Source organism: Durio zibethinus, chromosome 16 (genome assembly GCF_047325235.1).
Source record: "Durio zibethinus cultivar Kanyao isolate XHJ-2024 chromosome 16, ASM4732523v1, whole genome shotgun sequence".
Classification (NCBI taxonomy): domain Eukaryota; kingdom Viridiplantae; phylum Streptophyta; class Magnoliopsida; order Malvales; family Malvaceae; genus Durio; species Durio zibethinus.
Window position 1 is genome coordinate 17,393,262 of NC_143177.1, and position 26,261 is coordinate 17,419,522.

Genomic DNA, 26,261 nt, shown 5'->3' on the forward strand with positions numbered 1-26,261 from the left:
GCACCTGGTCAGCAGGCCTCAACCTTTGGCTCACCTGCTGGTGTGCCTGATGTGCCTGGCACCCCCGGCCCAGGGCATGACACTTGCACCAAGGGCAAGCCCATCACTGCAAGAACTACTAAGGATGTTTAGTTGTAGTTTACTTAGACACTATAACAAATAACCAGCTGAATCAATTGCAATGGAGAACACCATTAATCCCTAACCCTAGAGGGGTGTAGTGTAAAAGAATGAAGTGAGAGGATTTCAGTTAGTATGGTGGAGGGAGAGATGAATCAAAGCGATAAAGGGCTGAATCTTAATAGATGTGCAACAAGGCCACTCTACCACTTACAATATCTTGTCACACATTTAAGTCATCTATAAAGGATTTTACTCATCACTAGGTGGGAATTGAGCTCTAAGGAGGCCCATGCTACTTGTTCATCATAGGGGCTGCACCTATGACACATGCCCTTAAGGGCCATGGGCCTTACTATGGGTCAACAATTAGGCAACGGGCATGTGCATCACTTCTAGCCTAGATTCTAAAATATAGAGGCATTGAATCATAATCCAATGCATGATAGCTTTGCACCACTAGCTTTTCAACCAACTGTGATAACCAATTATGTGAATCAATTATTCCTCTCATACTATGTTGAATTACTATTGAGATGCTACATCAGTAGTGTAAATCTAACCTGTCTTATGATGGTCTAAACCTAGCTCACATTCCTAAATAGTGGTTGAACAATCCAACACTTGGTGAATTCTGCTTCACAATGATAGGAAGTGCCAACATCGAATGATCAAAAAGCAATGTTGTGTGAACACTTGGCTACCACAAGCCAGTTATCCTTATGGTAACTTTTATGACAGCTCTAGCTTTAAATTTTGAAAGTCTAAAGGATTAATAGGTCATGCTTTCTCAGTTTGTATTCATATTGGAAATCAAAATCAAACAAGCATTTACCCTTTTGTTCCACATGAGATTTCTGTTCTCGTTGTACTCATCTTAGGACATTTGTGTTATCTTTTAACAAATGTGCCGCCCTAGCCAAACTCCCTGCCTAACAATGTCTTTCACCCAGATCGACTAATCGAGGCTAGCTTTAGGTTTAAAAAGGGGTCATGCCCCACCTCCAATTCACAGAATAAGTAAAATAACATTAAAAGTAGTGGTATTTCAATTTCACTCAAGGGCTCTCACTTATCCTACACCTCTCAAGTCATTTCACAAAGTTGGACTAGAGTCATGCTCAAGAATCTTTTTTCCCCATTGATTCTACGAAGCCTATTCCTTTGGGTGTGGTTTCACTAGATAGTAGATAGGGATAATGGGAATCTCGTTAATCCATTCATTTGCATCACTAATTAGATGATGAGGCATTTGGTTACCTTAAGAGAATCATAGTTACTCCTATCATTTACCCACACTCGGTTGAATTTTTTCACTTTGACATTCAGAGAACTGGGCAAAAATCACATTGCGTGAGCATTTGCAGGGACCATTATAATGCTTTGTTTTAATTAAACACTCAGATTCCCTTTGTCCATACTAGTTCAAAGTCAACTATTCATTGCCTAGGGAAGACCACTGAGAGAGCCATTCCCAATCTATCCCTCGACTGGCACATAGCTACCCATTCTTGCTATGAGAGTAGCTTAACAATGCATTGACAACTAATGGGTTCAAGACTGGGATCCCTATACCCAGTCCTCAAAGCCAATCCTTTTCTTGTGGTTATGGATCCATTTTGCTAACTTCCCTTACCTACATTGTTCCATCGACCAGAGGCTATTCACTTTAGAGACCTAATGCGATTTTAAGTATGACTAGGCATGGATGACACTCGGTGCTCTAAATTTTCAAGGGTTACTAAAGGTACATCGAACACCATACGACATGTGCTTTTTTGACCTCTACACCTTACCTCTAGTTGAGTTGTTTTAAAGGTATGTAGGCCATTAAACAGAAAAAAAGACTCTTTCCAAGAACTTCATTAATGTCTCCAAACTCTCTAATGTTGTCGTCAGCCACTGTGTCCTTATTCAAGAATTTTAACCTAATTCCCTTTTGAAACTCATGCTAGATATGCTATTGGATTGATTTCCCCCATCTCTGAAGATTGACTAACCTATGTGCAAGTGCCATTCACATAAAACCTTTCCCTTCTTTGGCCTTCAAAGTTCTCATTTGAATATTTGCTACTACCACCATGATCTACACTGATGACTGCTCTGCTCGAGCTCATGGCTTAGGTTTTATGGTGATCGCTATACTTTCTTACTCATTGGGGCCTAGCCCTTGCCTCCATGGCTAGTTATAGGTAGCACACTTAAGCACCATCCATTTTTGAAGCTAGTTGATTTGGTAAGTGAGTTGTTACACACTTCTTAGCAAATTTCAACTTCCATGACCACCATCCTATTGTCTTAATTGACCAATACCCTTTGTGGGTTCTAGGTAAGCATGAAGTTGGGCACCATAACTCAACTTGTAGTTCATCCTACATTGCCAGTTTTGCTTACTAAAAATGGCATACTTGGAGCTTTCAATTTTATGGCATGGCTCAATGAACAGCCACACCATCCTACTTATTTAAAGTTTGAGAATAGCTTAAAAGTCTTACAACCCTAATGCCTTTAATCATTGGCTTTACCTAATAGAATTGCTAAGGGCTCTAACTATCTTGAGGAAAACTTCAAAAGGAACTAGCTACTAGATGATTCAATTAGTCTTTCACCCCTATACCTAAGTCAGATAAATGATTTACACATCAGTATTGTTTCAAACCTCCACCAGAGTTTCCTCTGGCATCACCTTACCTAGGCATGCTCACACTTGAACCTTTCAAGAAGATTAAGGTTAATCGACAGAGCACTCAGGAGGGATGCCACCAATCAGCTTCTGTGCACCTTATGGGTTTTCGAGCTTGTTCACTTGCACACATGTTAGACTCCTTAGTCTATATTTTAAGATGGGCCAGATAAAGAGCCCGTAAGCCTATGCCAAGAGCAAATGGATGCTGAGGCATGTTGAGATGGTGCATGTTACATTCCATGATTGTGGCAATGACATCTCTATAGGCATATCAAAAGCTTGAGTTTAGGCTATTATTCTGACCTTTATTGGTCCATGCCTCGAATCGATCGATGGATCAGTTTTTGCCATTCCACATCTAACTGGGCCACATCATAGGCCCCTACCCTCTTCCTTTCTAACAATTTCAAGCATTCTTTGACTTTTTTTTCAAAGTCTTTTTTATCTTTCCTTTTTGGTATTTGTTTGCTATCAATCTTTCTCCCATATTCAGCCTTGGATGGAATTTAGCACCTAATTAGGGCTATATTCCCAAATAACCTGACTCGTAGATAGTGCTTTATGGTATGACAGGGTCTAGGCACAATGGGGCCCTCACCTTCTCTAATGCCCCTTTTAGGGGACTTAGGCTTGGTCTATCACTAAAGATGCTTTTGTAGACTACAATTTGAATGCCAAGAGCACTTGATTCTCAACCTAGGTTTTTCCCAGTTCGCTCGTTACTAGTAGGGGAATCTTAGTAAGTTTCCTTTCCTTTGTATATTGATATGCTTAAATTTAGCAAGTAATCCCACTTAACCTAGGGTCACAATACAAGCATCGATTAAGTGATATGGGGGGTCTAGGCAGAAAACGAGCACATGCTACTGGAGACAAGGCATGCTAGGAGCTTTTCCACCAACGGTCAAGGTGCTATTGTTGCCAAAGACTCTCTTTTGGGCTAACCATGACTGACAAGATCACGGAGGGCCATCTTTCACCCTTTATCCAGAGCTTGATGGTTGGGGGGTTGTAAGGGGCGATGATGCATGACACACAGGTAGGTGTGCCCTTGACCTAATGGCTTGGGGCACAACTTGCATTCAAAAACTCAATGGTTCATGAGATTCTGTAATTCATGCCAAATATTGCATTTTAATACGTTCTTTATTGATTCAAGAGTTAAGATATCCATTGTTGAGAGTCATTTTGGTTTTTCATGACAAAAAGAGTCATGGTGCCTCCCACGCATACACCACGAACATGATGGTGATGGCAAACACACTCTTTTTCATTCTGATTTCTTGGTGTGATTGGCATTAAGGATTTGTTATTTGATAACAGGCAATGATACTGATCATTTCAGCCACCCGAGAAGTAGAACAAATCAACCACCATGCACGCCTAAAGTAGGAAGAGGCTCGTGGCATGAAAGTACCCTCGCCCCTTCGATGTTTCACTAACGTTTTCATGAGTCATTTGTTGAGTGTGTTTCAACAATGATCCTTTCATAGGCTCACATATGGAAACCTTGTTACAACTTCTCCTTCCTCTAAATAATAAGGTTTAGTGGACTTCTCGCGACATCATGGGTAGTAAACTGTCCTTGTCACCGTAATTTAAACACTTTACTAGACCATTCAATCAGTAAGAGAAATGGGTGGTGTGCATAGAGGGGAGGGATGTAGTCAGCATAAGCCGATGACTCATGCTTACTTAAAATTCTTTGTTTAAGACTAACAATTGCAATGATCTATCCTAATCTAATGAAATTTCAAAGATTACCCAAGCTTATCACCAAGGCAATATGTCATAGGTTGAGACTCATGCTCTGACGCATATGGCTCTAGAACCTAGTAATTGACTCATCCAGCATCCCATATCAACCTTCAATCAGACTACTGCAAGGACACTCAAAACTCTAGGGCCAATTGCCCTAATCCACTACTAGACAAAGCCACCCATAAACTGTTTGATGGAAAGCTAAAAAGAATAATAGAGATAGGTAAGAGTAAAATTGTATTACACAATTGTGGTGTGTACAATGATGGTGGGGGCACCTCCTATTTATAGCTAAGGTACCTTTGAATAAATGGTTGACATAGTTCCTATCCTAGGGCTTATAAAAAGTCCAATATGTACAAAACATTACAACAAGATTACATTGGAGAGTTTTAATTTTACATAGACTATATCATAAAGGAGTTTACACTAGTTTGGACTCTTTCTTTAATAGTGCCCAAGTGAGGCCCCTCTCTAGGTTTGTGCCTAGTTCAATTCTACCTATGCCTAGGCTTACTTCTGTGCCTGTACTTGGGTTTATCTAAAAACTACCAAATTGGATCCTCTAGCCTAAGCTCCTTAAGCTTATTTTGACACTCATAGACCTATTATAGGTCATGGTCCGACCCTTACAACCTTCATTACACCTCTGGGTTTGGTTTCTCTTGCATTATGACTTGGTCATTATTATTGCAGAACTACTCCCTATCTTAGTGAGAACCCCTAAGCCTGGTTTGTCTCACAGACTATGACATTCTCCCCCATTCCTTCTAGCAATGCCTTCATTGCTAGGGGGATGCTGCACCAAGACTACTTGCCCTTATGCACATTAGCTTCATCTTCTACCCCTTGAACTAGATTTCTCATGTGTCAGTCCCATGCTCGAATAAGTTCCCATTGGTTACTCTCTTAAGTATCATCAACCCTATGTTGCACTAGTCCCTTTCACTTTCATGCCTAATGTTTCCTCCACTTTCTCTGAGTTACCTATTGCACACTCTTTTTTGAGGGATATGGCTATACCTTGGGATTAATGCTATGGCATTCCATTGCCACTTCACCTTCATCTCTTAGAAAGGTTTTACTCTCTTAATAGAATTGAAAAGCACTAAGCTGTGTCACCTTAGGCTCCTTCTAGTGACTACTACCACTCTTGCCTATGAACATCTTCTATGCTTGGTTGATGGTTAAAGGCCTTGCACACATTGGGCACTCCTTCACCCTGTGCTAACTATTATACAGAAAGCAACTAAAAGCTTATTCCTCTTGCCTTTGCTAGCGGCACTATTGGCCATGTGAAATCTGGGCTTTCTTATAACCCTTTCCTCCCCTGTAGAATAAAGACTAGTGTCTCGCCTACCTGGTCGTTTCCTCTAGGCCTTAAAGACTTGGTGCACTAAACCCAAGTCTTTGATTCTACAGCAACACTAGCTTGACTTGACTTCTGTATGCCATTCTATTGTAGCACAATCTTTACTTTCAGCTTTTGACCATCTAAAAAATGCATAGGCACCACCAGCTTAGGTCTTAAGTCAACACTAGCAACTATGATAGCTTGCAATGCAGTGTGATCAACCCTAATCTTCACCAGCTCCTCTCGTAAGGTTGACACCATGGCCTCCAACACCTTATTCCACTGCATGAGCACCTTTAATGCCTCATTCAAGGATCCTTCCCTATCTTCAAACTTGTCCCTCAATTCAATAACAATCACCTTAAACTTTTGTAGTCGGGTATTTAGGGACATTAGCATGTCTTTTGATCCAACCTCCCTCCTTTCGTCTATAGGTGGGCATTTATCAAAGCCCTCTACTTAGCCTTCGGTCTAGTTTATCCTAGCGATGCCATAGCTCCAAACACTCTGTCAGTCACAAATGCATAAAACCAAAGAGATTACCTTAACATTTTATGCACTCTACTGATCTAGTCCTAGTCCTTACGAACCAACACACTTGTTTGTTAGCATAACACACTAGCACACACACTGTTAGACACTAATTTGCACATCAGCTAAGTATGTTCTACACTCTCAGTTAGGCACTAGTCTGTACACCTGCACAACATGCCTAGCACTCCTACAATACCATAGTAGCAATTAGTTGAACACATAGTTTGCATTCTTGCACACTTGCATCTTGTGCACCAGGGTGCATATTACCGGCATATAAGCACAAAAATGACCTAGGATGCCTGCACCAACATGTCTGAAACCTCTCTTAAGGCTAACACTAGTTGCAACAACACTGATCATTGATCACTCTAATCTAACTTTTATTGACTCTAAAGTAGCTCTAAACCTGCTCTAATGCCACTTGTCACAAGTCAAGACTTAAGCTCTGACTTGTGCTGCTCCAAAACCTAAGAATTGACTCATCTAGCATCCTAGATTAGACTTTGATTGCACCAATGCATGGACACTCAAAACTCAAGGGCTAGCCTCCCTAATCTATTACTAGACAAAGCTACATGTAAACTATTTGATGGAAAGCTAAAGAGAACAACTAAGACAAGCAAGAGTAAACTTGTATTACTCAAGTTGTGGTATGTGCAATGAGGGTAGAGGCACCTTCTATTTATAGCTAAGGCCCCCTTGAATCAATGGCTAACATAGTTCCTATCCTAGGGCTCACAAAGAGTCCAATATATATAAGACATTACAATAGGATTGTATTAAAGAGTTTTAATTTTACATGGACTCTATCAAAAAGGAGTTTGAACTAGCTTCAACTCTTTTTTCAGTAGTGCCTATGTGAGGCCCTTCTTTGGGCTTGTGCCTAGTTTGGTTCCACTAGACCAGTTATTGCCTCAAACTTCTTTAGCCTAAATAGCCATAGTCCTTTAAAAAAGCTATTCACAAAGGATCACCTCCTCATAGCTAGTTAGTAGGTTAAAGTCTTGTTCATTAGCAAAATTAGCCAGACAAATCGCTCCACCAACTAACAACCACTATGCAACACCACCCATAGAATAAAAAAAGAGTGCCTAGTCTGTAAATCTTTACTATGTCTAGACCTAGTCAGCGTCCTCGTGTTCAGTCAAATTAAGTCACTGGCTCTATGCTTGGTGGTGCCCTTCCATCAATTCCTTTAAGTTTCAACCTTGTGATCATACTCCTCTTGAAACCAAAAGACTTCGATTTCTCATAAGGTGCCCATAGAGTCCTAAAAGTAACATTCATCGATCCCTAATTGGCATTATTTATGGTTGAGATTAGGATGGTATCTAATCATCTTTGAGCCACCCAAATTTAATTCTTGATTAATGAAAACATCATTAGCAAATGCTATCGCAGTCATTCATCATCATAAATCTAAGAATTTCACCTTTGACTATGAAATAAAAATGCCTTCATCTATCCTTGTTAATCATTACTTTAATCCTGAAGGCCAACACAATAGGACCAAAATCATATGATGTTATCCCAAACTAATGTATACAAGCTTAGGCTTGCATTAAGCATTCAAACTTTTTCAAAGTAATAGCATATGAGGAATGAACCAGGTAGTTATGGCTAGGAATGCATCGTCGATAGTAGGGATGAGTAAATCAGTGCTCACCAAGAGGTGGATCAGACAACCTAACACTAGTTTCAACTACGAGCTTTTTAATTGTAACAACTTAAATATACACTAGTGGAGCTAGAATTACCACATTTGTTGGCACCAATCTTGCCCCTTAATGGATCCTCATTAAGGGATTTAGATTGTACTCACTCCAATTACCATACTCATAGAGCCCAGTATTGTTATTTATTGTCATTACCTCCTAGTGTCAAGATTAGGTAATTTGTACGCCCGTTACCTTCCATGGATGTGGTAGCTATTTCTCAAGCTCCTTTTATGGAATCAAATCCTAATTCTCTATCATCAATCACCACCATAGTAGGCCACTACCCTACCATCAAAAATTGATACGGCATAAATTTAAATGATGCATCACCGACACAAGGTCATGTGATTCGTTGAGTTATCATGAATCATCGCAGCAATGGGTAAAGCACGTGTCAACCTTTTATCTAATAAATGCATCCTTTATAGAAGTTGGGGTTTGTTGTATGTATTAGCTTTAAAATTGTTATGGTTATCTAAGTAGTAGATACCATCAAACAAACTATAATTGATTTAATGAGCCATTCACAGTTTCACAGTCTAAATTAGTTCATACTTACTCATGCATGGCTTAATCTTTGAGACAAGCATATAACTATTGGTAGGTTCAACTAGGTAGCATCCCTTGGATGTTGGCACCATATGGGAATCAACTCATTAACTAAGTGATAGAGAGAGCCAACACAGAGCACAAAGTGTTGTGCATGTTAAGCATGTAAAAAGCATAACATTAGATGAACAAGGGCTAAGAACCCATGCTTACAAAACATTTCACATTTGAGAGCACGATCAAACACCAAAGCACCAATGTAACCATAAAGCTTTAGGTGGCACACTTAGGACATGGGGCACTATAAAGGTCTAATCCATAGCCCCTAAGGACATAAGATGGATGAAAGATGGCAAGATATATGATTTCCATCAATTTAGGTTACCCCTAAGGTACGATGACCATATAGAGGGAGATTGAAGGGGACGATGGGTCGATAGTTTGATGCATTGAGCATAAAGCCTACCAACACACATAACCATAGCACCACCCATATGCCTGTTGTGTATAAGTGGTAGTGTCCATGTGCCATGGGCTTTGACCTAAGACTTAGAATTCGTATGGCCTTAGGCTTGGAATCACCTCATTTTAGCCTAAGTCAGCCTAAAACACAAGCATTCGAGCACTAGAACAACTAGAAGGATATAATGTGTAGGTTTGAGAAAAATAAAAATATAAGAGAGTTGCTAGAATATTCTCTGTATATTACTGAAGTAAAATATCTAATGACATACAAAAGAGGGTCAGGCGACCTTTTATTATAGTTAAAGCCCTCAGCTACACTTATGGCTAAACCTTAGAATCATGGGATTACAATATCTCCTAAAAATTAGGGATTACATAGAATACACATTAATACAAGATTCTACTTCTGATTTTCAGGGTTAACTAGATCCTCTAAAAGGCTTCTGCTGATCCTATACGCTTCTAGAAGATCTTGTTGTGCACTTTCTCTTTTGAGCCCTCTTAGATGTGGTGTGAGCATCTTATGGACCTAGCCTAGGTCGTACGAGATAGCTTGCATGCTGTGTCGGTAGTCTAGACTCCTCTCCAAGGCCTAGTATGCAAACTTCAGCTAATGTCCCTGGTGCGTGAGCCTTAACCTTTGGTGCTTGAGCCTGTGTGCCTGGCATGCCCGCCCAGGGTGTGACATTATCCCCCACCTGATTATGTAATGTTTTATTGCATCCTCAGCAGGGTGCTACCTAATTTGGTCCTAGAACTGCCATAAGTCTTTTGTTGGCTCCCAACTTGCCTCACTGTTAAGAAGTCTTTTTCAGCACACCGAATACTTCTATCTTGGTTGGTAGTTATTCTACCTCACTTTTTGATCAGCAATGATGCTGTGGACCTTTCTCTCATATGAGGCCCTCACTCCTAATGAGGCATGTTTTGACTCTGCTTATCCTAGATCTCTCTTATCCTCATGAAACGGCTTGAGCATACTAACATGAAACATCGAGTGTACTTTCAACTTGGGTGGCATATCTAGCTTGTAGGCAACCTTGCTTGGCCTCTTGAGAACTCTAAAAGATCCCTCATATCTCTGGACTAAGCCTTTTGTGCAACCCCCTTTAGTGCACAATGTGATGTAGCTTCACCAACACTAAGTCTCTTACTTGGAATTGCATGCTCTGTTTATTCTGGTATGCCCACTTCTTCGACCTCTTTGCCACTTTGTGTAGACATACTTTAGCCAAGTTAGCATGCTCCTACCAAGCCTTGGCAAACTTGTATGCTACTAGATTTGGCTCTGTATAACCTGTAGCAATTGAATCGAGTGTTAGCAGTTGCTATCCTGTCACTATCTCAAGTGGACTGTGGTTTGTTGCTTTACTCATTTACAAGTTGTAAGAAAATTGGGTGACATCTAATAGCTTTGGCCAATCCTTTTATGTGACACTCACATAGTGCATGAGGTAGACCTCCAACAATCCATTCACACACTCAGTCTACCTGTCAATCTATGAATGCATGCCAGTGGAAAAGTTCAAGTCTGACCCCAATAGCTTGAACAACTCAATACATAACCTACCCGTAAAATGCCCATCCTGATCATTAACAATGGTCCTTGGTACTTGCCAGTACTTCACCACGTTCTTCAGGAATAATTGAGCTACCTCCTCTGCTAGGTACTTCTTGGTTGTTGGAATGAAGATTTTATACTTGGAAAACCTATCCATCACTACCATGATGCTTTTGAGCCCCTTTACCTTAGGTAGACTGGCAATAAAGTCTAGAGTAATGCTCTCCCATGGTCACTCTGGCACTGACAATGGCTCCAAGAAATTGCTTGGTTTCTTGAGCTCTACCTTGTCCTGTTGGCATACCTAGGCCTCCACATTGTCCCTCGTGTGCAATTAATAGTATCGGTACTCTAGCAAAGCCAAGGTACAGCTCGCTCCTGGGTGTCTAGCCCACCTTGAATCATGGCACTCTTGCATAACTTCCCTGTGGAGCTTCCCATGTTGTCGCACAAATAGCCTACTACCCTTGGTGTACAACAACCTATCTTGCAACCAAAACTACCTAGTCTTACCTTACTGAGTGTACTCAATGAGACCCTTGGCTGTAGGATCATGCACAAGTCTTTCCTTGATGTGCGACATCAAAAACCCCTCTGGTTGGCTAATGGTAATAAGGTTCACCTTCTTGCTCAAGGCATCAGCCTCTATGTTTGCCCACCCTAGCTTGTACTCTAACCTAAAATCAAATTCTACAAGAAAATCCTGCCATCTAACTTGCTTAGGGGACAGCTTCTTTTGTGATTTGAAATAGCTGGTCACTAATTGTTTGTCCTAACCATGAACCTTAACCCCAACAGGTAATGGCACCAAGTCACAAGTAGTGCACCACTGCAATCATCTCTTTCTCCTAGACCGAGTGTTTGTGCTCGATCTCATTGAGCTTCCTGCTCTCAAACATGATTGGATGTCCTTCTTGCATTAACACTTCCCTATCACAAAGTTTGATGCATCTGTATGCACCTCATATGGCTTGGCATGGTCTGGCAAGGCCAAGACTGGTTCCTTGGTCATAGCTTGCTTCAACTGATTAAAGGTTTCCTGGTACCCTATGCTCCATTCCTATGCTCATTTTTTCTTGAACAAGTTAGTCAATGGCATGGTATGGTTGAGTGGCCTTTGATGAAGTGCCTATAGTAATTGACTAGCCTATGGAATGACCTCAACTTGGTGACCTTGGCTAGCGGTTGCCATTCTAGGATGGCCTACACCTTGCCTTCATCCACGTTTATCCTACCACCTCCCACTATATGGCCTAGGAATGAGATCTCCTGCTGGGTAAATAAGCACTTTTCCCTATTGACATACAACTTGTACACCCGTAGCATGTTGAGCACCTATCTCAAGTGGTCTACATACTCTCTCAATGTCTAGCTGTAAATCACAATGTCATCCAAATAAACCACCACTAAATGATGAAAGAACAATTGAAGTGCCTTGTTTATGAGTGTGCAGAATGTTGATGGGGTATTGGTGAGTCTGAATGGCATGACCAAGAACTCAAATCAGCCATACCAAGTGACACACACTATCTTGGGCTCTTTTCCCTTTATGATCCTGACTTAGTAGTAACATAACCTTAAATCCAGCTTAGTGAACCACCTTACACCTCTAAGTTGGTCAAACAAGTCTACAATGAGTAGGATATGATACTTGTTCTTGATGGTCAGCTTGTTCAAAGCCTGATAATCTATGCACAACTGTAAGGACCCATCATGCTTGTGTTGAAACAACAATAGTGCACCATATGGTGCCTTTGATGGCCTGATGAAGCCAGCATCAACTAACTTTTTGAGCTGTTTCCTTAACTCTTCCAACTCTAGTGGTGACATTCAGTAAAGGGCTCAAGCTGGTGGTTTGGCCTCAAGCACTAGCTCAATCTTGTGGTCTACCTCTCTCTTAGGTGGTAGTTTACTAGGTAGTTTTACAGGCATCACATCGCTAAAGGACTCTAGCACCTTTAGCACCTCTAAGGGGATGTTAAACTCTTTCTCTCTTGGTTTTTCATACTTTAAGGCTGCCAAGAAGGTGTCTTCATCCCTGCTTATTGCCTTGGCAAATTGAATGGCTGATACCATTTTAGACCCAATCCTAGACTCGTACCTCAATGGTATAAGGCATTGCACCATGCATCCATAATGCAAATAGAATTGGTAAAAGGCACAATGAGGGTGTTAATCTGAACAAGGAAATCTAACCGAATCATAAACACATTATCATTCAAGGGTATTACCTCAATGGTTTCCTTGCCTTTCCAGTCTCTAAGCTGTAACTCCACTCGCTGCATAACTTCAATGGCTGCAACTTCTTGAGAGTTCACTATCTTGATGGTACTAGCCCTTTCTACACCGTTAGTCAGAGCTTCTAGGCTTTATCACCTAAAATAAAGAGATGTGAGGCACTTGTGTCCACTAATGCACTCACTTTTTTGCTCGCAACCATCAGATCCTCAAACATAAAGTGTTTTGGCTTGTGACTCCTCTTACTCGGGAGAGCATTAAGCACCAACAACCCAAGCTTTGCTACCTCTGTTTTTGGCTTTTCATCTGACTCCTTATTGATAGCAACCAGCTTGCCCTTCTGTGGGTAGTTACGCACTATATGGCTTCCTCCACATAGGTAGCATGATTGGCTCATAGTCTCTCTTTGCCTTCCACTTTTCTGCTAGTGGCTTTTTATCACCATCTTTGCCCAAATGGTTTCGATCCCCATCTTTAGATTATCGGTCATGGTCCCTTCCCTTGGACTGCTTCTCTCGATCCTTTTTATCCTTGCCCTTTCCCTTAGGCTTGGAAGACTTAAACTTATTTTTTCTTTGAACTCCACCAAGGACTCAGTATTAGTCATAGCTTTAGCCAAGCAATGAACTCCCCGCCTTTGTAGCTCATGCTTCACCCATGGCTTCAACCTATCCATGAAAGTAAACAGACCTTCGACTTACTCAAATATGAAATCTAAAGCATCAGTTCAGAGAATTTTGGGACATACTCCCTTATGTCCCCTTACTGGCTAAGCTTGTGCAACTTTGCTTATGCCTTATCATTGGTGTACTCTAGGTAAAACTACTCTCTGAACTCTTTTTAGAACTCTGCCCAATTTTCAATTATGGTACCCTTATGCCACACATCATCACCCCTGTACGTCCACCATAACAAGGCAACATCAATAAGATACATCAATGTGATGCTTACCTTGGTAGCCTCATCTTGCATGCCCATGGCCCGAAAAGAGTGCTCCATGACCCATAGGTAGTTGTTTACTTTCTTGGCCACCCTAGTCCCCTTGAACTCCTTAGTCTTAGGGATCTCCACATGGGTCTTAGATGCTCCAGCAAACATGCCATTCCTGATGGTAGTCTTGCACATAATGAGCTCAGTCTTGAGCTCCTGCAACTCTTTACGCATGGCCTCCATGCCATCGCGCATGGTCTCCACTTGGGCTTCTAAGGCTTGATTCCTCTAGGTGATCATGTCCAAGCCTTCATTGAGAGTTCCATGCAACTCACCCTTGAGTTCCTCCCCCATAGAGTCTAGAGCTTCAACGTGAGTTTACACATCATCAAGTTACTTCTTCATATTGCCCATAGTCACCTCCACCTTGGACAGCCTCTCATCCATGGTAGATCAGATGTCTCTCGAACTGGTCTTCTTGCCCCTTTCGTGCCCTTGCTTTTGGGCCTCTGGTTATTGGCTAGCAATAACATTTTGGGATGCCATCTCTTCTACTATGACCAACTTGCACATAAACACAAGCAGGATCAAAATTGCTCTAATACCAACTGTCATGGGTTCCAATCTAATACTCAAAATCCATGTGGCCTTAGGCTTAGAATCACCTCCTTTTAGCCTAAGTTAGCCTAAAACATAGCGTGCGGGCACTAGAACAATTAGAAGGACAAAATGTGTAAGTTTGAGAAAAATAGAAGAACAAGGGAGTTACTAGAATATGCTCTATATATTACTAAAGCAAAGTGTCTGATGATGTACAAAAGAGGGTGGGGCAACCCTCATTTATAGTTAAGGCCCTTAGCTACATTTATGGCTAAACGCTAGAATCATGGGATTACAATATCTCTTAAAAATCAAGGATTACACAGAATACACATTAATATAGGATTCTACTCCTGATTTTTAGGGTCAATCAAATCCTTCATAAGGCTTCTACTGATCCTGTGTGCTTCTAGAAGATCTTGTTGCACACTTCCTCTCTTAGGCCCTCTTAGATGTGGTCTGAATGTCTTGGAGGATTGGCCCTAGTCATGCAGGTGGTTTGGACTCCTTTGCAAGGCCTAGTGTGCAAGCCTTAACCTCTGGTGCTTAAGCCTAGGTGCCTAGTACGCTTGCCCAAGGATCGATCCACAACCTACCTAATTGATTACTCAACGAGCGAACAGAGGAAACAATGTACAAGACCATGCCACAACCACTTGGCATAGGACAAACACAAGCAAGGGCCATGAGACTGGCTTCGCCATCCAACAAGCAATAATAGCATAGCACTACCACAACTTGGTCTGACCGAGATCGCACAGCCATCAAGTAGGCAAAAGGGCTATCAAAAGGCAAGAATGGTAGTGGTAAACAGCACCAAAAATAGCCCAAAGATGAGCAACAAGGTGCTGGTCAAGACTACCAAGGGGTTAGGACCTCTTGAGGAGCTAATAAAGGAAAACTAGTGGTAGTTGAGTGCCATAACATGAGTCCTACAGTGTAGCCAGATTCCTTACAAGAGAATATATCATAAGTAAATTAGAGGAAGTGCAAGTAGTGCAAATGGAAGGGACCATTGTAGTAAAGTGTTGAGGAACATATTTTAAAGAATAGTAGAAGCCAATAGAGTACATGTTTAGGTATAGGACTGAAATGTTGGAAAACTAGTTTATGGGGTAAGAGTTGAAACCAACATAGTCGGTGCATTATCCTCTTAGGAAAAAGGGTATTACTAGAATGAGTAGAGGAAAATGTCACAATCTACAAGCTAGTCCAGGCCTAGAGGTTCTCTCAAAAGCAAGTGATCTTTCCAATTCTAGTAGGATAAAGTCTGATAGCCAAAAGGATAAGCCCTAAGGAGCACTAAAGTTCCAAGCCATGGGGAACTAACCTAGAATAGTAAGGTAGGCAGTGATTGAGACTCTAGAGGCTCAAAAAAGGTGTTCAAGTTTGGTAGGATTAAGCTGAGTCCAGGGGCAAGCTCTAGTGCGCCATGCATGGGAACCCAATTAGACCCAGTTGGAAGCATTGATGATTAAAGTACGGATGCATGGTCAGGCCCAGATGTGAGCATACCTAAACATAGACCCAAAAGATCAAATTTGGGGGCTTCTAGAAGGCCTAATACTCAACATGATTTCAACAAGTCAAAGATTATGTAGCAACACCAAATCCCCTAGAATCAAGGATTATAACTTAGCTCCTAGAATCAAGGGATTGTAATGTCTAAAGTTTAAGAAGGTATCTCAAGCACTAAATGTAAAGAGGACTTAGCTATAAATAGAGAGTTCTAACCCTCATTGTACACACACCAGAACCATTGAGTAATAACATCTTTACTCTTGCCATAAACTTTTTTGTTGTTCTTTTGTTAGCCTTTCTTCCAACATTTATTGTGCCTTTTATTTTGCAACATACTGGGTGGCCAAACCCTATAGTCTAGAGTGTTCATACATTGCTTCTTGTGTTAGGTTGATCTAGGTACAAATGAGTCCATTCCTATGTCTTAGAGCTGCATGAGCTTTGAGCTTAAGTCTCAGCCCGTGATAAATGGTATCAGAGCTTGGTTTGGGAGAACCTTTAAAGTAGGTGGCAGAACTAGATACCAAAAGTATTAGAGCCTAGATCAGACTAAAGGTGGTGACCAAAGCCTTGGTTTAAAGTGTGCAATAGATCACTACTCTGACAAGAGGAGTCAGAGTCGTTGTGAGAGCCAGAGTTGACATAGAGAGCTAGAGTTGGCATCGATGCAAGTTAGAAGACTTACATGTAGGCATCCTGGTGTAGTGTGTATGCATTGTGGTGAGTTGTACAAGCATCTTACTATGTGTATGGATATTTGACTATGGGGTGTAGGTAGTTTACTACTTGGTGTGTGCATCTTAAGCGAAATACTCCTAGTGTGCTAGCGAAATACTCCTGGTGTACCAGGTAAAAGCATGTTAAAGTGTAGGATAGGTGCTTAACAAGTTATTGCTATGTGCTATGGGTGTGCTATTTGGGTGTGCAAACTGCTACTTGACTAAAAGGCTAATGTGTTGAGCAGGGTGTAGACTAGTGCCTAATAGTGTGTGCTATGCTAGTGTGCTGTACTAATAGATTGGTGTACTGGTTAGTAGGAACCAAAAATGGATCACTTGAGTACTTACTAGAGTTTAGTAATCCTTTGGTTTGTGCATTTGTGATATATTAATTTGTGTGTTTTGGGTTGTGTCATGCCTAGGGAAAACTAGATAGGGGGCTAAAGAGAGGTGTTCAAAGAGTGCCCGTCTACAAATAAGTGGGGAAAGGCTTCAACAAGATATGTGCTAACAAGCACCTGATTAGCAAAGTGTGAGAAGGCCATTCTTTAGATAAAAGCTCGATTCAAGGATGTTGAAGGATCCTCAAATAAGGAATGGGGAAGCTCATACAATGTAATGAGGCATTAGAGTCCATGGTGACAATCTTTCAAGAAAAGCTACTAGCTAGGCTCAAGATTGAGCATGCTACATTGTGAGCTACCATGGTTGCTAGTGTGGGCTTGGGACTAAGAGTGGAGGTGCCTAAGCATTTCATTAATGGACTAAAGCCATGGGTAAAGGTCGAGCTGCAACAAAGAAGCATGCAAAAGTTGAGTTGGACCAAAGTTGTTGTAGAATCAATTACTCAATTTGAGTTTACCAAATCTCCAAGGCCAAAAGGAAAAGGCCAGAGTGGGGAAGACATCGGTGTTTGTTCCTCAGGAAGGAAAGGGTTAGGGGACGCCTTGATTTTGTAAGACTAACAGAACCTCCAGTAAAGGCAACAGGCCTTTGAGTTGCCATTTTTGTGCTGGTCCACATCGAGTTGAAGAATGCCCATAGCTTTTAGCCATCAAGTGAGGAAAAGGGCTATCTAAAAGTAAGAATGGCAGGGTAAACAGCACCAAAAGGAGCCCTAAGTAAGAGTAGCTAGGTGCTAGCCGAGACTATCATGGGGTTGGTTGAGGAGCTTATAAGGGAAACTAGTGGTAGCAAAGTGACATAGCATGAGTCCTACAATACAGCTAGATTCCTCACAAAAGAATGTCTCATAGGCAACTAAAAAAAAACATAAAAAGCATCAACAGCATGAGTGCAAGGGACTATTATGGCAGAGTGCTGAGAAACATAAATCAAGAATAGCAAAAGCCAGCAAGTAAATGATTGGGTATGGGACCAAAATATTGGAAAACAAGTTTGTAAGGCAATACTTAAAATCATTGTGCAAGTTAGGCCAATCATCCCCCAAGCAATGAGGGTATTGCTAGAATAAGTAGAGGAAAATGTCATGATTTGCAAGCTACTCTAGGCCCAAGGGTTCTCTCCTAGTTGAGTAGTAGTTTAAATTCTAGTAGGATAAAGTCTGATAGCCAAAGGGACTAGCCTTGAGGCTCACTAAAGGTTCAAGTCATGGGGAATGGCCTAAAGTAATGGGTTAGGCAATGATCAAGACTCTAGAGGCTTAGGTAAAGTGTTCAAGTTTGGCTAGATTATGCCAAACCTAAGGGCGGGCACTGGTGAGCAATACACGGCACCTAATTAGACCTAGGCAACTGCACTAATGAAAGAGGTATGGGTGTATAGTCTAGCCTAAGTGCGGGCACATTTGAACACAATCTTGGAAAGATCAAATTTAAGGCTTCTAGAAGGCTTGGTGCTTAACATTACTTCAACAAGTCAAAGATTGTGCAATAGCTCCAATCCCTTAGAATTAGGGATTGTATCTTAGCTCCTAGAATCAAGGGATTTAACCATTGTAATCTTTAGAGTTTATGAATGTATCTCAAGCACTAATAGTAAGGGGGACTTAGCTATAAATAGTGAGTCCCCCACACTCATTGTACACACACATTAGAACCATTGAGTAATAACATCCTTACTCTTGCCTTAAACTTTTTATTGTTCTTTTAGCCTTTCTTCAAGCACTTACTATACCTTTTCATTTTGCAATATAGAAGGTTCGTGTACCATATCCTATGTTAGGTTGATCTAAGATATGGAAAAATCTATTCTCATATCCTGGAGTCGTGTGAGCCTGGAGCTTGGGTCTCGACCCATGACACCTAAACCCACATATTGCCCAACCATGGTATGCATGGTACATGGCTTGGGCCTAGGATACCCATGCTTAGTTCATAGCCTAGCATGTACAGATGGTGGTTAAAGCATGTGTCAAAACCAAAGGCCAACACATCCCAATGGTGGTTGAGGCATGTGCATGTGTCACAGTCTACAAGCTAGTCTAGAACCATAGGTCCTCTCTGAGTTGAGGAGTAGTTCCAGTTCTAGCAAGACAAGGTTCAACAGCTAGAAGGACTAAGCTATGAGGCCTATGCAGGCCTAGGTTGTGGGGAACTGACCCATAACAATGGTATGGGTAGTGATCTGGACTCTAGAGGCTCAAGCACAGTGTTTATGTTCAATAAAATTGAGCCAAGCCCTAGTGTGAGGGTTGGTGAGCAGTTATATAAATTTACAAGCCATAAAAATGGCATTGGCATGGTAGAAATATGAAGATGTGCATAAGCCAGCCCACTTACTACTTGCTTATGATGTGCATGGTATGTGGCCTAAGCCCAGGATACTTGCACGTGATGCGCGACCTAGCATGTGCCAAATCTAAAGGCCAACATGTCTCAATGGTGGTTGAGGCACGTGCATGTGTCACAGTCTACAAGCTGGTCCTAGCTCAAGGGCTCTCTCCAAGTCAAGGTGTAGTTTGGGTTCTAGTGAGACAAGGTCTAAAAGCTAAGAGGACCAGGCTTTGAGGCCTATTGGAGGCCTAGATCATGGTAAACTAACCTAAAATAATGGTATGAACAGTGATCAAGACTCTAAAGGCTTAGGCATAGTATTTAGGTTTGGCAAAATTAAGCTAGGCCCAGATGCAGGAGCTGGTGAGTGAAGCGTAAGCACACAATTAGACCTAGGTGTGGGTGTACAGTTAGACCCTAGTTCAGGCATGCCAAAACACTGTCTTAGAAGGATTAGTATTTGTAGGCTTCCAGAAGGCCCAATATTGCAACACAATCTTTGACATGCTAGAATTATGCTGGGCACTTGAGTTTTATAGGCTAACTTAGGTAGATGATGTTAATTCCTTATTCAAGGTGGTAAGGAGTTTGGCTTAGGATTGGAGCCCTTGACACATGAACCAAACATCATTTGGTGCCAATGGTGATCAAGGGACAAAAAAGTTCCTTAGGTAGGATGGTCACAATACACATGCCGCTCCAAGTGCCAACTTTTGCCAAAGAGGTGTTAAAGCCAACAACCATGCCAAAGGCCCACTTGCACCTATGGTGGTCGAGGCAAGTGTCTGCACCAAGTGCTAGCATCTGGTGATGATATTCGAGGTAATATCCCACACCAAAGGGCCAATATCTACTAATACTATCTAAGGCAACAATGGGCCAGCATCTACCAATGGTGTCAGATGCTATTTCCTGCATCAACCAAGGGTCAAATGCTATCAGTGGTGCTCAAGACAACAATTTGCACTAGGGGCCAACATGTGCTGATGGAGTTCGAGGCAAGCGCCTGCACCATGGGTAAGCCTATCCCTTTAACAAATACCAAGGGCATTTGATTATCATTTACTTGGATTCTCAATGGAGGGATGTTATCGCTCGACTAAATTGGTTGTAATGGAGAACACCATTCATCCTTAACCCCAAAGCATTGAGATGTAAAAAAATGAAGTCTAAAGACCTCAGTCAGTGGGTGTAGGGGAGAACCATTGCAATGCTTTGTTTTAATTAAATAGTAAGATTCCCCTTGTCTATACTAGTTTTGAGTTGACTATTCATCATCTAGGAAAGGCCTCTGAGGGAGCCATTCTTAGTCCATCCCCTGATCAGGATGCGATGACCTACTTTCACTACAAGAGCAGCTCGAGCAATGCACCAATAGCCAATAGGTTCCAGACTGGGACCTTTATGTCAAGCCCTCAAAACCAATCCTTTTCCTTAGGTTATAGATCCATTTTACCAACTTCCTTTGCCTACATTATTCCATCGGCTAGAAGCTGTTCACTTTGGAACTTGATGCAATTATGAGTATGACTAGGTGTGGACAGTGCTCGATCCTTTGGATTTTCAAAGGCTTTCGATGGTGCACTAGACTCCACATGACGTGTGATGCTCTTCTAACCATTAGACCCTACCTCCAGTTGAGCCATTTTTAGGATGGACAAGCCGTTAAACAAAAAAGATAACTCTTTCTAAGGCCCCCACCAATGTCTCTAGACTCCTTAACATTATTGTCAATCATTGCATCTTGGTTCAAAATTTTAAAATGATTTCTTTTTTAATTTCACACTAGACACAATATTGGATAGGCTTCCCTCGTTTCTTTGGATTAACTAACACATGTGCAAGTACGATTCACATGGAACCTTTCCCCTCTTTGGCCTTCAAAGCTCTCATTTGAATATTTGCTACTACCACCAAGATCTACATTGATGGTCGCTTTACTTGGGTTTGCGCTTTGGGTTTTGCATTGACTGTCGTGCACTCCTACTCATCGAGGCTTAGCCCTTGCCTCGATGGCTAAGTATATGTCACGTACTTAAGTGCCATCCATGTTTTAGGCTAGTTGATTCAGCAAGTGAGTTGTTACACATTCCTTAGTTGATTTTGACTTCCATGACCACCATCCTACTATCTTAATCGACCAACACCCTTTATTAGTTCTAAGATAGCACATAATTAGGCATCATAACCTGACTTTTGGTTCATCCCACATCACTAGTTTTGCTTACCAAAAATGCCCACTTAGAGCTTTTGATTCCGTGAAGCAACTCAATGAAGTAGGCGCGTGGTCTACCTATTTAAAGTTTGAGAATAGGTCAAGGGCATTGCATTCCTAATGCCTTTAACTATTGACTTTACCTGATAGAACTTGCTAAGCACTCTAGCTATCTTGATGTAAACTTTAGAGCGAACTAGCTACTAGACAATTCGATAAGACTTTTACCCCTATACCTAAGTTAGATGAATGATTTGCACATCAATATCCACTAGAGTTTCTTGTGGCCTCGCCCTGCTTTGGAATAACTCACCATCTTTCAAGTCCCAATTGGCATGTTCACACTTGAACCCTCCTCAAAAGATTAAGATCAATTGGTGGTGCACCTGCGAGGGATCCCACTAATTAGTTTCCTTCTGCCTTATGGGTTTTCTAGCCCATTGAGTTGCACAAATGTTAGACTCCTTGGTCTATGTTTCAAGATGGGCTAGATGGGGATCTCGTACACCAACTTCGACAGCATACGAGTGTTAAGATGGCACATGTGGCATTCCATGATCATGGTGATGATGTCTTTGTGGGCATATCAAAAGCCTTGGTTTGGGCCACGACCATAATCCATATCGATCCATACCTTGAGCTGATCAGTAAACTAGCTCATGCCATGCCACATTTAACTGGGGCACATCGTCAGCCCCTATCCACTTCCCACCTGACAATTTCAAGCACTCTTTCACACTTTTTTGAAAGTCCTTTTGATCTTCCCCTTATGGTACTTGTTCATTGTTAGTCTTTTCCCTATATTTAGCTTTTGATGGAATGTTTCACCTAATTAGAGCTATATTCCTAAACAACCTAACTCATAGATAGCACCGTATGGTGCGACAAGGTCTAGGCACAATGGGGCTCTCACTCTCATTGACACTCCTTTCCAGGGCACTTGGGCTTGGTCTACCAAAAGGGATGATTCTCTAGACTACAATTCAGACATTAGGGGCTCCAAATTTTCATGCTGGGCTCTTCTCAATTCCCTCATTATTACTAGGGGAATCTTAGTAAGTTTCTTTTCCTCTACTTGTTGATATACTTAAACTCAGCGAATAATCCCACCTAACCTAGAGTCATGATGCAAGCACCGACTAAGTGATGTAGGGGGTCTAAATGGCCAATGAGCGAGCATCACTAAAGACAAGGCATGCCAAGAGCTTTACCACCGATGGTCACGGCACTATCATTGTTAGGGACTCACTTTTGGGCCAACCATGACCAATGAGATCTGGGGATGCCATCTTTCTCCCCCATCACCTAGAGCTTGATGGGCGGGGGGTTAGAGGGGACAATGATGCATGACACCTAGGTAGGCTTGCCCTCAGCCTAATGGCTTGGGGTGTAACTTACGTTCAAAGACTTAATGGTTTATTGGATTCTACAATTCACACTAAGTATCAGATTTCACTAAATTCTTCATCAATGCAAGAGTTGAGATATCCATTATTGAGAGTCATTTTGGTTTTTCACAATAAAAAAAATCATAATGTTGCCCACACATGCATCACTAATAGGATGGTAATAGTACATGCATTCTTTTTCATTTCAGTTCCTTGGCGTGATTCATGCTAGGGGTTTGCTATTAGGCTATGGCTAATGATACCGATTGTTTCACTTGCCCAGGTGGTGATGGAACAAAGCAACCATTGTGCATGCTTGGGGCCAAAAAGGGCTCAGGACATAGAAGCACCCTCACCCTTAGGTGTTTCATTAATGCCTTTATAGGCCATTCATTGAGTGGGTCCTTCTACAAGTTCACCTATAGAAACCTTGTTATAACTACTCCTTCCATTAAATGATAAGGTTTAGTAGACTTCTCATGATGTCGAGGGTAGCAAACTATCTATGTCGTTACGATCCGAACACTTTATTGGCCTATTCAATCAGTAGGAGCAATGGGTGGTGTGTACACAAGGTAGGGACATAGTCAACACAAGCTGATGACTCATGCTTACTAGGAATTCCTCATTGAAGACTAACAATTGCAATGATCTATACCCATTATGATGAAATTTCAAATATTACTTAAGCCTATCAGCCAAGGTTATAAACTCATTGAATACAAAAATATAACGCACATGCAACCTAAAACATCTAAGGGCATCACAGACCTATTATTACCTTAAACTTCCTTCTCCTAAATAGCCATATTCTCTCTAAGAAGCTAGCCATGAAGGATCACCTACACTAGCAAGTTAGTAGGTTGAGGTCTTGTTCATTAATGGAATTAACTAGACAAATTGCTTCACCAACAAAAAATGGCCATGCACCACCACCTATAGAATCAAGAAAGAGCTCTCAGTCTCTCAATCCTTACTATATATGGACTTGGTAAGTTTCCCCATGTTGAGTCAAATTAAGCCATAGGTTCCACTCCTGGTGGTGCCTTTTTGTCAATTCCTTTAAGTTTTAGCCTTGTAACCATACTCTCTCTGGAACAACCCAAAGACTTTGATTTCTTATAAGGTGTCAATAGAGTCCTAAAAGTAACACTACCGATCCTTAGTTAGCATTGTTTATGGTTGAGAGTAGGATCGTATCTAATCATCTTTATGCCCCTAACTTTCATTCATGATTAAAGAAAATATCATTGGCAAATGCTTTCACAATTGTTCATCTTTCATAAATCCAAGAAATTTACCCTTGACTATGAAATATGAATGCCTTTGATTGTCTTTGTTACTCATTCTTTGAAAGTACCATAATAGGACCAAAATCTTATGATGTTATCCCATGCTAATGTATACAAGCATAGACCTACTTTGAGCACATTAATTTCTTTAAAGTAATGACACTAAAGGAATGACCCAACCAATTAAGGCCAATGCACATCACCAGCAGTAGGGATGAGTAGACTAATGCTCATTATGAGGTAGACCTGATGACCTAACCCTAGTTCTAACTAAGAGTTTTTTTTAACTACAACAACTTAAATACATGCTATTGGAGCTGGAATTACCACAACTGCTGGCACTAGAATTGCCTTCCAATGGATCCTCTTTAAGGGATTTAGATTATACTCATTCCAATTACCAGACTTATAGAGCCTAGTGTTGTTATTTATTATCACTACCTCCCTGTGTCAAGATTGGGTAATTTGCACACCTACTACCTTTCTTTGATGTGGTAGTCGTTTCTCAAGCTCCCTATCTAGAAAAAAACCCTAATTCTCCATCACCCATCACCATTAAAGTAGGCCACTATCCTAGCATCAAAAATTGATAGGGCAAAAATTTGAATAGTGCACTGCCAACACAAAAGCCATGTGATCCGTCAAGTTATCATGAATCATCAGAGCAACAAGCAAAGCCTACATTAACCTTTTATCTAATAATACATCCCTTCCAGAAGTTAGGATTTGTTTTATGTATTAGTTTTAGAATTACTATGGTTATCTGAGTAGTAGATACCATCAAACAAACTATAACTGAGTTAATGAGCCATTCATAGTTTCATAGTTTGAATTAGTTCATACTTACACATGTATGGCTTAATCTTTAGGACAAGCATATGACTACTGGCAAGATCAACTAGGTAGCATTCCTTCAGGATACTAGCACTACATGGGCCTCAATGCACTAACTGAGTAGCAAAGAGAGCCAACATGGAGCAAAGGCATCATACATGTCAAACACATAACATGCATAGCATTGGATGAACAAGGGTTGAGAGCCTGCCCCCACAAAATGTTCTACATCTAAGAGTATGATTGAACACAAGTGCACTAGTGTGGCCATAGAGGTTTGGTTGGCACATTTGGGATATGAGGCACGATTAAGGTTTGACCCATAACCTTAAAGGACATAAGATGAATGAGGGATGGGAAGACATCCGATTTCCATCAATTTAGGTATGCAACACAGGATCTTGATTGTGTCCCCAAGGTACAATGACCACATATAGGGTTTGAAAAGGATGATGGGTCGATAGTTCAATGCATCGAGCATGGAGCCTGCCAACACACACAACCATATTACCACTCATATGCCCATTGCGCACAAGTGGCAGCATCCATGCACACCGGTCCATAACCTACCCTATTAATTACTTAATGAGCAAGTGAAGGAAATAATGTATGAGGCCATGCCACAATCACTTGGTATAAGAAAAACATAAGCAACGGTCATGAGATTGCCTCTACAATCCAATAGGCAACAACAGTATCACACCATCGTTGCTTGGTTTGGTTGAGATCGCACATGTAAACTCCACTGTCACTACCCCAAAGGGACGTTGCCCAATTCAAGGACTTCTTTTTAAGTTCTTATGTAGCGTCAGCTGCATGTGTCATGGTCTGTGCACAAGTCCTAAGCCAAGTGGGTCAAGAGATGTAGCTTGTTCGAGTTGATGTAGGTAAAGGACTAAAAAGAATCAAGAACGAAGACCTAAAGGCACATGTAAGGCCCAAGTGTGTGGACCAGTGCCTAAGCTAAGGTGCAAGAGCATAGCAAGGTAAGTAGCCTAGTGTCAAAAATGAGGACTGCTTGTTTGAAGGATCTAAACT

General features: G+C 41.3%; 1 non-coding gene and 5 pseudogenes across 1 annotated transcript; all 6 read right to left on the reverse strand.

The window, feature by feature from the left end:
• Positions 1-270: 270 nt before the first annotated feature.
• Positions 271-3,614, reverse strand: LOC149514362 (25S ribosomal RNA). Its single transcript, XR_016328883.1, has one exon. It is a non-coding gene; the product is annotated as a 25S ribosomal RNA (ribosomal RNA).
• A 221-nt stretch (positions 3,615-3,835) lies between these two features.
• Positions 3,836-3,991, reverse strand: LOC149514363 (5.8S ribosomal RNA; annotated as a pseudogene).
• Positions 3,992-7,684: 3,693 nt separating this feature from the next.
• On the reverse strand, positions 7,685-8,790 carry LOC149514364 (18S ribosomal RNA; annotated as a pseudogene).
• Positions 8,791-20,978: 12,188 nt separating this feature from the next.
• LOC149514365 (25S ribosomal RNA) lies at positions 20,979-22,810 on the reverse strand (annotated as a pseudogene).
• A 246-nt stretch (positions 22,811-23,056) lies between these two features.
• LOC149514366 (5.8S ribosomal RNA) lies at positions 23,057-23,212 on the reverse strand (annotated as a pseudogene).
• Positions 23,213-23,493: 281 nt separating this feature from the next.
• On the reverse strand, positions 23,494-25,294 carry LOC149514367 (18S ribosomal RNA; annotated as a pseudogene).
• Positions 25,295-26,261: the final 967 nt, after the last annotated feature.